General features: G+C 49.7%; 1 protein-coding gene across 1 annotated transcript in view; it reads left to right on the top strand.

Moving 5' to 3' along the window:
• The window catches only part of LOC149349505 (cell adhesion molecule Dscam1-like), a 522,475-nt gene that overhangs the window by 90,075 nt on the left and 419,060 nt on the right, over positions 1 to 13,340 (top strand). The window lies entirely within an intron of this gene.

Raw genomic sequence — 13,340 nt, 5'->3', positions numbered from 1 at the left:
CCGCCTGCGCTGCGCATGAACTTACCGCATCCAGAAAACAAAAGCTAGAAAGAGAAAGGCAGTCACACTAACGATATCGTCGACAGAAAATTGCCTAAGTCGTCAAAGAGGATGAAAGCTGACAGCTTGAAACGATGTGCAGCAGATTTCTGCGGGCCCATAAATGTGTTGCTCCTGCTGTTCTGCGTTTATCTTTCTGCGTATCGTTAGCGCTAGGTTCACTGTACGTGGCTTTTGTAATTGCTAAAGTGCTCTAGAGGTTGAAGACATTTTTCTGCTGCAGTTATCCTGCCCCTGCTGTGTGCCGCGCAACTATCTTTTCTTGCTTTAATTATCGAACTTGTTCATCTTTCTCTTCTTCCTTACTCGATGATATGATGCTAAGGCGGCGTACGGAAGAAACTATGCATTTATTTTTTACGTCGCCTACGCACTAGACAAGGCACTAAAGGGATAATTCCTCCAGGGGCAAAAGCAGTACGAAAGAAAAAAACATGCCCCTTTCCCCTACCCGTGTAATAACCGTTGACTGTATCCTACGAGTGTGTCGTTTTTGATGTTGCCTGTTCATGTTTCAGTGGTCGTGGCAGTAACTGCCTGACATACCATCTGCAGCTTTCTTGGACATCCGTTTCAACTGTGAGGCAGCTGTTGAATATTGCTGGATACTGTTATGAACATATTGATGGGAATGGCCTAACGTTCTGATACGGTGCCAAAATCTTGCTTTTAAAGTGTGTCCTGCGCTCGCACCGAGTAGTTTACGTAGCCATAGAAAACCAGTGGGGTGCGTTTCTGACAATAAATAGCAGAATGGTACAAGCGTCCCGAGGAGGGATCTGCGAACATATTGATTGGCATGGCGCAGTCTTAAGATATGCGAAAAAATCGCGTTAATAAACAACTTCCATTTGAAAGAAAACGCGCTTGTCCAGAATCTCTTTGTATCCAGGAGCAGGAGGTTTAGCAGAAAAGGGTGCACTGTCCATGTACCCAGTGAAAGGGGCTATCTCGGTGAAACCGCGTTTCAGCCCAGCTGTGTTGTACGTCTTTTGCGCAGACACGTGTTACATAAGAGAAAACCTCCGTGGCATGAGGCTTCGAGACGCGGAGGGCAGTCGTGAAGCGTGTGCGGAGATTATCGTTACACCAACGCGATTTGTCGCCTCTCGCAGAAAAAAAAGAAGCATAACTAGAGTTTTCAGTGTTCCGGAGACGTAATAGACACTTTTAGCATACCGTGTACCGTGCTACCGTTAGCGTTACCGGAGTACCGGGAGCCCGCCCACCGCCAATGCGCATGTGCAGATCGCTAGAGGGCGCCAGAGGGCGCCAGGTACCCGGAGGCTGCACGCACGCCTGCCGCATCAGGGCCAATCAGTGCGTGTTCACTGTTAGCGGACGGGATCCCGATACTCCGGTAACGGTAACATGGTACGCGGCATGCTAAATATGTCTAATAGCACAGACGGTGTACCGGTTTACCGGACAACGGCTGCCCGCGCGCCTTGGCCCCGCCAGTCCCTCCCCCCATGCCACTGCGCAGTGCGCTGGAGGCGTCCGGTAAAACGGTATTCGGTAAAACGGTAGTCGTTAAGACGGTAAAACGAACGTCATTTGCGCGGGACGCCTATGCAGGCAACCATGGCGCGCAGCAAGATGGTGGTCACATTGCGTGCCAGGCAATCCCGTTGTTCGTCAAATCCGTTAATGACCCTCACCACAAGGCTTGGTGGAGGGGACTTTTGTCAGCGCCCTTAAACACGCCTGTTACAGAAGCGGACTGCGCTCCCCTTCCCCAGCTCCCTTTGTGCAGGGTCTTTTGGGTATGCGAACACCCCTCACTTGGCGCTTTTAGTTGCGAGCCTCGCAACAGTATTGCGGGTAGGGAGTACGGGGTAAAGCCCCTCTTTAGTACGGGATTTTCGTGCAATAGCGTTCTGGCGCCCGCCAAACCTGATAGCGAATAGGGTCTATACGTCTATGCTGTTACGTCTCCGGAATGCTAAGGCCTCTGATAAGTGTCGGGGGAAGGTGGGCAAGGGTGTGAATTGAGGGCGTGGTCGAATATAGCGTCGAGATCCTGATGCAGGGGCAGGGTACTGCTGTGTGCGCCCTCATCGAGAAGCTGGGCCACACTGCGCACCGCACATAGCCACCTCTCTGAATTCACATGTGTGCACACAAGAACGGAGAGAGAACGCCGAGCAATGGCGGGCCGACCATGCGAGAAAATTTTGCCTTGGCACGAATGTTTTAAAGCACATCTCCGATCCTTAGCTCGTGGCAGTAATGAGCAACTTGAGCACAACATTAATAAAGACACCCTTGATGCACCACTTCATGAATGATTGCTCGGATGTCTTCAGAGCTTGTTGAACGCGACCCCCTAGAATAGGCTGTTCTCCAGCAAAGGAGGCTGAAGTGAACAACGAAGGCCTGGTTGAGCACTATCGCGCACATTATATCGCCTCTCCGGCATTTTTTTTTCCTACTTATTTGACTTGCTACCCGAGCATGAATTTCCTCTTTGGTATTTATATATTATTGACATGTAGCTGGCATGTTTTTCTTTTTTGTCATAGTGTTATGCGCACACTCTGTGGGTGCCACAAGGTGTGAAGCCAGTTTAATTCCATCAGCTTCGGTGCTTCCATGCCTTGTACACAAGGCGTGTCCAAACTAAGCAGCCTAGAGCAGCAGCACTGTTGTCACTAAGGATTTGTGGGGCTTTTCTGGCAGGCCAGATATCTGCATAGCAAGCACCCGAGAAAATTAAGAATTAAAATTTAAAAGCCCATGCGACACATATCCGAAAGCACGTGCAGCATACAAACATTCTTTCCCGCACGAGCCCACCGTGCAGTCATTATTCAGAAGCGTAGCTGTCGCGCTGTCCCCGCGAAAAGTTTCCAGTTTGTTGGAAACTCGTCGCTCTGGCCGCTCGAGCTGCCTCGGCAGCTGGTCGTTCTCACGTTCGCACTATGAGGAACTCTGCCATCCACGAACCGAAATACAGTGGTGCTGTTGGGACTGGGAGTCCGAGCCAGGAAACGGTCGAGGCAACGGTGAGTCAAATGAACTTTATGTACAGTATGTACAAGGGCTTTTACATGATACAAGGGCCAAGAGCACCACGGGCAGCACAAAGACGAAGGGCGGCCCCGGCGGCGAGCGTAGCTCCGGCGTGATGGCTCTTCTGCTGCCCGTCTGCTGCTCGGGTTCAGCGCGGCTCCGTTTTTATAGCCGCTGGTAACGGTTACGGCAGCCAGCCGTTCAAATCCTCCAATCACTGGCCACCGTTCAAATTAGACCAATGGTCGAGAGCCGGCGAGCGGCGGAGGAGTTCGCACCGACGGAGAGGAGGAGAGGAGGAAGGGTCCGTGTCGGCGCCGCGGCGGCGGGGTGAGTCACGCTGCATGTCGCGACTTGTCCGAGAAAGTCTGGGCCTGCTTTGAGCGTCGGCGAGCGCGCAGCGCTTGCTTCCAGGGGGGCCAGCCAGCGAAATGGGAGCTCCGGCACTACAGTGCCTCCCTCGTTAATACTTAAATTAGACACTTTTTCTGGGGGCAAATTTTTCAATCTATTTGCGCCTCGTAAATACGGAAACTCACTGTTCACACCATGAGCAGGGCTGAAATGCACCGAGCCCGTTAGGGCCCATGTATTTTTGTCGCGATAATATGGACAGTGACATGAACTAACTAGCTGTCAAACAAACGCTGCTGAAATACCTTTCTTCTAGAGTGGGCCCCGTTAAATGTAACCCTTCTTCGATCCCTCCATCTTCACACATCGCCAACCGGATCCCACTTAGCCCTTGTCTTGTCGCATTTCTTTGTTGCGCTAAATAGCATTCCACCTTGAGAACGGAACCTCGCATATGTCTCAACCGCGTGCTTCCTTTCCTGCGTTTTGAGTGGACGCCAGAGAGACAGATACTAAGGCGAGGCCGAGTGCAAAGGCTTCTTACCGTGCACCACTGGTGCATCGCAGGTTCCGGCCAGGCCGTGCAAAAGTGCAAGCGACTCAGCAGCGGCCTTTCTTGTTTCGTTTTCTGGTTTCGTGTTTTGTACTGTAAAGGTGCCCGGTCAACGCGCCTTTACATTCCTTGTTTTGCATGAATGGCTCTGTAGGATGCTCTCTCTGCAGCTTATGCAGCGCTGAAAGTCACGTTCAGCCGCTGCCAGCCAACTGGACACAGATATAGACTGGGGGCTTGTGCGATGTGAACAGTTCTAGTAGGAGATATGCCATCTCGCCATGTCTCCTGCACCGCTGGGGGCTTCGAACTGCACTGCATGTTTAAGGTTAATGGTGGCCAGGATAAATCAAATATTGCCAAGTTACCACTCCACTCCACAGGACTATATGTGCATAAGCAGATCTCAATCACTAGGTGTTACTTCCAAATATTTTTTTTTGTTTCTCTCCGGGGTTAGTTTTTTGGACGACTGGTTTATGAACAGTTCTTCTCAGGGACGTACGTCTTCGTATTAACGAGGCAATAATGTGAATGGTTCTCGAGCGCGAAACGAGCAAACACGTGAACGCTGTAGATATTAACCGCCCTGAGCGGTGCTTACAGCTTCTTCAATTGGTCAGGCGTTGATTTTCCTAACCGAGTCTTCCAGCATCGCCCGCGCTCGAGTGCGCCGCATCTGGAGGAAAAGCAAGGAACCTCGCATTGGCCAAGTAAAAAAAAAAAAAAACAAGCAAAGAAACAGCAGCCGAGCTCCTCTCGCTCGTCACGCTATGTCAGTACTTGGCAATGCAGGCCCCTTGTTTGTTTCCGTGTTTCGCTCGGCATTCTTTTGCTCGCCACAGACACTGCTCCTCTCGAGGGGAGAACAGAGCGCGGGAATAACAATAACGTGGGGCCGGGGGGGGGGGGGGGGGGGCGTTTGTTTCACGAGCGCCCTCCTCCGTCCGTTCCGTTTTCTTCGTGGCACGCGCTCGTCCGTGGCCGCCATAAATATATATACTTTCATCGTCTCATTCTTTGTGCTTGACGTCTACGCTGCGCGCTCGGCAGGCGAAACGACGGCGGCAGCAGCGACGGACCCTGAAAGCGGGCCGCGCATTTTCTTCTCGAGCATTGCTTCCGGGGAAACATCCGCCGGTGATGAAGGTTTCTCTGCGTCTGATGTCCTTGCTCTTCCTCTGCCTTCTTTCTGCCTGGACGAAAAGTAGCGACCTCTTTACTTTCCTGAGCGCGCCTCGGCCTCCGCATTCGTTCAGGGTTGAGATACGTTGCCCGGACAGAGAACAGCAGCATCGGCAGTGTCGGGTTCATTTCGGATAATTAAAACGATTCAGTAATTATTGATAGTGCTCTTGGTGCGGAAAATCTACGCCAGAGTGTTCGACGCGGCACGATGAGGCCGTGCGCTGACGCCAACTAAAATGATTGAAAAAAGAAAAAGTCGGATGCTCTCAGCGAAATACTCGGTCTCCCGCCGGGCTTTGGAGCGGGGAGCACGGCGGTATAAAACCGACGAGGGCGATGTTTTTTCCCTTTTGTGTGCTCTCCTTTTTCCAGCGAGCAGCACAGACCAGAGCTGCTTGGCGGTCGAGTACAATATAATTGATCTGCGTCGCGTGCGCTGAGTCCAGGCCGGTTTTCGTTCGGTCTTCAACTTCGATCCGAATGAGATTTCGTTGAAGCGCTCTCGCCTCTGCATACACTTCTCCTTTTTCTGCTCGTTGTCTCTTTTTTTCCTCGCACGGCCGTTCGTTTCACTGCATGAATGCAGATGACCAGCCTTCCAGCAAAAGTGGCGGCAAGTAAAAGAAAGAATTGCCCCAAGAAATAAAGAAACGTGCGATTAGCAAAGTCTTTCGCGTAGAACATATCAAATACATGGACCACTGTTCATTATGCATGCGAATTGGGAAGCGCTACGCATAAATCGCTCAAGAAAGGCAGGGAGGTGGGCTGTTAATCTACCCTAACGCCTGCCGGCCTAATAATATTCATTATCCTGTCGGAAACTCGGGTCTGCTTGAAATGCTATCAGGGAGGGCTTATTTTCTGAAACCATCATCCCTCACTGGACTCCAGCTTCAGTTATTCTAGAGTGTTGACGTGTCCCGTTATTCGTTCGGAAATATATTCTCTACAGTGCTTTGTGGGCTTTCATGGGTGCAGCACTGTCTTGCTTTTTGTGATTGTCTTGCATACGTACGTTTTTTTTTTTTGCTTACGTCGCGACAGTTTCATGCTGGCATTAAGTGATGGGTTGGAAGCGGCAGAAAGTGGAAACCAGCGGCTGTGCAACGCGGATGTCAAGTGCGGCGTTGCGCTAAAACCATTTGCAGAAAGATGAGCGTTGCAATGCGGTGCCTTTGACTGCACGGCCCCGTCATCTGGCCGCTCCTATACAAGCTCGCATCGCCTTTATAGCAGGCCTACAGCGAATAACCCTCAATACAGTTATTGTGGAACCACTTTACCTTGGAGATAAGCAAAATATTGAAGTCTGCTACTGCTTCTGCAATAACTATGCGTTGAAAGGGTTAGTATGTTTGCTGTCGTCTTTCACAGAGGTTATTATTAGTATAGTTTTAAATATTAGTGATTCAATCAAAGACAAAATAACACAGAAGGAAAAGATGTTGCTAGCCGTGGCATCCGCTGTCGAAGTTTGGAGCACCTGAGCTGCGGCTAACGGATATAAAAGGCAGAGGGAGGGAGAGAAGGGAGTGTCTGAAAGAAAGGACATGGGTAGCGGTAACACTGTACGCAATATATGCAAATATGCAAATTGCACAGAGGTTGCTCCTGCAGACAGGTCATGCAGCAGCTAACTCAGAGCTCCTTAAATCGTTTTCCTGGCGCATTGCTTTCACCGCATCAAGGGAAGTAAATAATTTTGCCTGTCGCTACATACAAACCAAGCTAACACTGAACGATGTCTTCTTGAAAGGCAGTTTTTCTGTTTATGGTTTTCGGAAGGAAGTTGGGGGCCGAGTACGTGTTCCTGGGGGATAAGTCCGCCTAGAGAACAAGCTAAACAGAGCACTGCGGAACTTTTGATGTGGTAACCGGGCCACACGACCAACGGACGAATGGACCTGTAGCTTGCATGAACCGTTTCCCAAGCCAGCGCGCACATAAGCACATTACCTCTGTCATCTATACCGCCATCTTTGTAATTTTCCAGCTTTCATAACGAGCGGCATACGAAAAGGCAACTGAAGAGGTTATAGAATTCGGTGAATTTAAAAGGGCCGAATGTAAGAAACATACCGGCAAAGCCTGCGCAATCTTTTCGCGCAAACATTTCAAATGGTGGCGTAATCGCCGAATAAAGTGGCGTCGGCGTTCAGGCTTCTCTGCAGAGTGCAGCGACGGGAAAAGGCCCCGATAATGACGTCACGTACGATGGCGCAACGTTTCCAGCGAAGAAACGGCTGTAAAATGAAGAAAACCAAAGCCATCGAAGGAAAATCTCACGAAGCATTGTTTGGCGGCATCGGAAGACGTACGGCAGCATATAGACGAAGGCAGCGGACATCTGAAATTTCAGCGAAAATGATGTCATGAGTTTTAACGCGCTTCTGCAACAGAGTCAGGAGAACCTGAACATCGTCGTGGTTTTAATAGACGATTACGTCACCATTTTAAATGAGAGTGCAGAAATACTTTGCGTGCTTAACCTAGAAGCTTCATTGGTTCGAATTCTTGAATAACATCGAATTCTAAAATAAAACTTGCGAGGACACTTTGGCAACTAAAGAGTTGAAAGGTGAAAGCCGAGGACACTATGCCGTGATGACTTCCGGTGGATGTGACGTCACACCATTCTCGTGGCTATATCGATATCAAATTATACATCTTTCGGGGTCCTTAAGTGTTAATTACGCTTAATTACATATTTTCCCATCTAATTTGACACTAATCCGACGTTTTTTCGACCACTGTGTGACAATTTTCACTATGCCGTGACGACTTCCGGTGGATGTGACGTCACATTGTTCCCGTGGCTATATCGACGTCCACGCTATTTCGACGCAATTTCGACATTTTCGCCTATAATTAATTAACTAAATAATTTACAGTCATCAAACTAGGCTTCTAGTTTCATTTTTTCCTCCTCTATCTGAATCGACTATTCGTTTTCTCCTATCTTTTTTAGTTCCCGAGTTAACACGAGTTAAACGCTGCCAAAGGTGCGACACCCTCTGCTAACGGACGACAGTATGAGCAATTAAAGGCTTTCGCCTGAAAAAAAAATCTATTTCAGTTTCCCTTTAAGCCGCTGCGGTGGTTCAGTGGTTTATGTTCATTACAACTGACCAATTGTCATGACACAATTATGGCTATTAACATGACTCTTAAACAGCGCAGGCAGAAAACTGAATATGTACAGCCTTTGTCAAAAGTAACCAGGCTGCATGGTTTGCTTCTCATTCGTATAACCGAGCCCTCACGGCTTCCCTAAAGATCAAAAAGTTCTTTGAAAGCGAGAACAGGGGTTCTTCTTACCATACGGATATTTAGATCTTGAGGGCTGACATAATAGCTTTAATATACGACTGAGAAGGAAAAAAACGTGCAGCCTGGTTACTTTTGACAAAGACTGTACATTCTGCGGAGAAGATGCGGTGATACTTTTCACCTCTGGGGAAGACAAACCATGCACCGGGCAGCAGTACGCTTGGGCCCATCAAGAGAGCCGATCGGTTGCCGGCATCGTCGGTGTTCGAATCCAGTACTTGTGTACGAAGAGGATGCTCCTCTCTTCGTAAACAAGTGCTGGATTCGAATAGCGCCGATGTCGGCCACCCATCCGCTCTTTTAACTCGATAGCGTTGAGGCTCGCGCTCTGCAGAAAATCCCGCGTCGTCGTCGGCGTTGTGAGCGAAAGGTCGCCGGAGGAGCAACCTAGGTGGGCCACCCTGGTCACGTGGCCTGGTGACATCATCACAGCCTGCCCACCGGATTGTGGGCAAACTGTGGCAGGTGGCAGTTAAATCAATGATTGGTCGCGTGAGGTTGCTCGGGAAGAGCAGCCTGGGTCGCACCAGCGCCAGCGGTGGCAACACCCGCCATCGCAGGGCAGTGGCGCACCTCTTAACCGCTGCACCACTGCTCCACTACGCCGGGAGTAGTATCATGACTCCCAGGAATCTACGAATGTCGAGAATGACCAAATTCACATATAGAGGCATTAACCAATTAATGCTATCGCACCATACCCTTAAGACAGAGCTTAATTGTCCCCTCAGATTTTTGAACCCATTATCTAACATTCTCCTGGGTTGGCTTCCCAGGCATCAGACGATAGAAGGCGCTAAAAAGAAACATGCTTCTGCCCGCGATACAAAACGTCCCGTCATTTGCGCTGCTCCACCACGATGCAACAGCACCAACTAGCCCAGCAACTTGCTCTTCTGTACCTTTGGTTTATTGGTATCCTATAACGCCAGGTGCCTAACGAATTCATCCGCATAGATCCGCAATACACCCTGACACCACTGTATGATGCACAAGCCGAATAGTTTGGGAAAAGGGTTCCATCGAACAAGCAGAAAAAAAAGAGCGAGTGAACCCAAGGATTTCTAATTTCCGCAATACTGGCTACGCTATGGTGCTTGCCCGCGGTTTAACGGCCGCCGTAGTGGAGAACTATGGATTTATTTTGGCCACCTGGGATTTTTTAGCGTGCGCTGACATCGCACAGCACGCCGGGATGCGGCCGGGATTCGATCCCGCGACCTTGCACTCGATCAGCTGCCGAGCACCATGGCCAATGATTAGTGCACTCGGACACCACGCAGTAGTTCGTGTTTTCTTCATTTTGTGCGTGGGTCTATAAAAAAAGAAAGGACACATTGGGTGTCGCGCTATTAGAAGTATTTTAAAAGCTTGGTATCGTTACGCAGGGACACCACTTTTCACTGCTGCATCCCCACTTTCATCCGCAAGACGTTCTCCGCAGTGCTTTTTTCTTAGCCGTGAGGAAAGAAAAGAAAACAACAAGCTTGTGGACGCCATAATTGCGAGACATTTTATCAAATTGAAAACAAAAGCCAGCGTGCACGGAAGAAGGACAAAGGAGAAGGGTAGACACTACAAGCGCTGCCCTTGTAGTGTCTACCATTCTCTTTTGTCCTTCGCCCGTGCACGCTGGTTTTTGTTTTCAAGATGAACTACATCCAGCTAGCCCCCATCGCCATTTCATCAACGCCCTATTTCGCGCTGCGCGCCTCTCTGGACTGCACGCGACGGTCAGAAGCGCGCCCTTTCTCCCGGGCACTGTGGCAGCGGGGCGAGATACTGCGATGAAGTGGCCGCTTTTGTCACGTATCCTTTTCTTTGCGCTCTCTCTCGCGGCCCTCTCTTGTCCGCCGAAGGAAATGAACTCTCTGTTGTGACGCCCAAGAAAAAGTTTTGTCAGGGTGGGCGGCGCCTCCTGCTTTCCTCTTATCGCTAAGACGCTGTAAAAGTTCCCTCTGTGCTCCCAAGGGAAACTGATAAAGCAATCGATAAAGCTGTAAAGTGAAGAAAGCAGGGGCCAGACTTGCAAAAAATAAATAGATAAATATATCAGATAAAGGAACAAGCTGCTACATACGACGGCAGCGGCCGTTTCATTTCTCTACTATATTTTCTGGCCGCCGAGCGCAGAGCTTCTCTTCCCCCTTCTCCGCTCTTCGAGTTCGGCTATTATTGCTGCCGTGTTGCCAACTATCTTTATGGCTGCAGAGGCCCTTTCATGTTGCGTCTATGCGGCTGTAACTCTCTGCGTAGGCTGGCATTTTTGTTTTTCAACTACGTCGACGTTTATCATCGATGGTTTTCGAGGCTCGCCTTAAGTGGGGGCAGAGCCCGGCGTGCCCATTTCGTCTCAAGTCGTGATGTCCTTTCATTTGCTGCTTCTTTTTTTAATGGAGAAAGCTGACTGACGACTAACGCAGGAACGCGCGCGCCCCACTGCGGCGACCCCTGGATACCCGAGTTTCTTGTAGTATTGCTCATAGTCAGTGGTATTTAATCAGCTTCTACCGCTGCTTAGTTAGTTCACTGGAGTGAAATCAGAGCAAAATTTAAAGGAAGAAATGGATACGAAACGTTTTTGCTGTAGATATGGCTGTGTTCACCCCAGCATATAACTGGATCAGATAAACGAGGACATGTTTCCCAGGTCCCATCGTTTCTATATTGTTGCGGTCATTCTCAAGGGTGGCCGTACTTTTCACATATATGTTAATGTCTAAGCAAAGACCAAGAATACCGCCATGAGCGATACAGGTTGGACGTAGGACGTGCGTGAGGGCACTATAGCATGTGTGACGTCGAGGCGTTCATTCCGTAACTCGCCATAGTTCCAGCAAAACAGCACTTATACGCACCCATCTTGAGCGCGAGTAGTACTAAAATTACCCCGGTTTTATTTATACCTGAGCGTGGATAAAATCATTCCCGACTGATCGCTGTGTACTCCAAACGCAGCAGTGGATCTTACACGCGTGGCCGCGAGGCTCCACTACCGGTGGGTTAAATTTCGATTTGTAGAAAATTTCACAGCCGTCCATGCCCGAGACTCGTAGAAAACTTGAGCTACTGAATTTTATGCCATTCCATTGCCTCTGTTTGTCAGTTTTGCGGGTGACTTCATTTTCATCTTGCTTGTACGATCTATTCATGTTTGCCACTCCTGCTAGGTCCAGAATACTGGCCTGCAGTATTTTGAAATAAAATGAAATAAATAATAACTCGCAAAATTGACCAGTCGGAGCATGCAGTCACAACGATGCAATCTCTGACTGCCTCATTTTGCATGGAAAAGAATAAATAGGAGAAAGTCCCCAACTTTCTTACAGATTTCACAGATAGCTCTCCTATATTACTTTCAGAAGTGAGTCTGATCAGTTTAGTTTCACTCAGCCAGCGGCTGTTGAAAATGTCGAGGCGATATCTCGTTATTACTGCTGTTCACGCTAAAACTAGAACCAATATAATACACGAGCAATTTTCACTCCGTTCGAGGTGGTCACTGAATAAAATGGAAATAAAAGTCACGCAGAGAGGAGCGCATCGCCGAGTGAGGGAGCGATGAGCCAAGGAGAGGAGGAAGAAGCTTCGCAACGCAGTAATCAAATCCTGCGAGAACAAAGCCCGACCAAACTAAATGAACGCAGTCGGCCCTTAATAGCGCCGCTCACTCGGTCCGTACTTTCTTTCGCTCTTGGGAAGCGCCGAGTGAAAATTCCTCTGCTGAAATGTGCGCCTATTATGAGTGGGCGGATTTGTTATTTTTTCCACCGGGCCGACGACTTAAACGGAGTCCTCTCGGAGAAATCGAGCTCCGGGCTCTTGATCAATTAGCCGACCTTTCACGCATCGCTTTTCCCTCTCCTCTGTTTCCCTCCCGCCCTCTCCCTTCTCGTGTTTTATGTTCTGCCGCTATTTTCCCCTCATGTCTCGGGCCGAGGGCGGACAGAATAGAGTGGCGCAGACTCGCGTAAGAGAAGGAAAAAGCAGGCTGCCAGGCAAAAATAGATAAATGCAAGTAATTCCCCGAGGAACAGAAGCGAAAAAGGAAGCGCGCCCGAGGAAAGGGGAGAGGGGCCAGCGAGAAAGTTTCTCGCGCCGCAACTTGACAGGAGCTCGACTTTCCAGCTGAGTCTAATTAGATCTCGCGGAGCTAACTTGAGGGAGCCCAGCGGCTCGGCGTATATCGCGTGTCGACTCCATGCCGCTACTTTCTTTATGCGCTCTCAACGGCTGCTTCCTGCCCGGCCACAGCGCTTGAACATTTCGACAGTTTCACTCTTCAATTAGGCGCCTAATGAAGAATGATGCTGACGCTGCCCGCGCGCACGGAGCCGATCGCTCCAAGGGCGCCGGAACCGGAAAACACGGCCGGGTCCGCGTTGGCCCCTAGGTGCGACGCTGCGTCCGCTGCCGAGAGTGGGCGCGCTTTTCGTGCCGACAGCTGGACGGAAGGAGTTCGTGACTGGTCGATTGAGAAGTTTTATTAGCTCGAGAATCCGAAAATTCCCTTTGCACCTCTTGTTTTTCTGAGTATGTCAACTCTTTCTCTCCCGGCAAGGAAGAGTGTGTTCTTGAGGGCACGCCTGAGAAAAAAGACGAAGCGGCTACCTTGCGTTACCGGCACACCTCTCTCAAGCAGGGCGGTGATTGAAATTTGTGTCTTCAAGTACGTCGAGGGGTCATACTGCTCGTCCAGTTGTCGTATTATGACATGGACACAAGGGTCGGCTCTAGCTTTCCAGACTGGCATCGCAGCGTAGAAAGTTAACAGATGCGACGACAGCTGCTGCGCGGGCGTTGCACCTCTACTCCCTCTCCACCTTTTTCACCGCGT

The sequence above is a fragment of the Amblyomma mixtum genome, chromosome 3 (genome assembly GCF_055824585.1).
Source record: "Amblyomma mixtum isolate Tamu chromosome 3, ASM5582458v1, whole genome shotgun sequence".
NCBI lineage: Eukaryota > Metazoa > Arthropoda > Arachnida > Ixodida > Ixodidae > Amblyomma > Amblyomma mixtum.
This window is presented reverse-complemented; position numbering and strand designations above follow the sequence as displayed.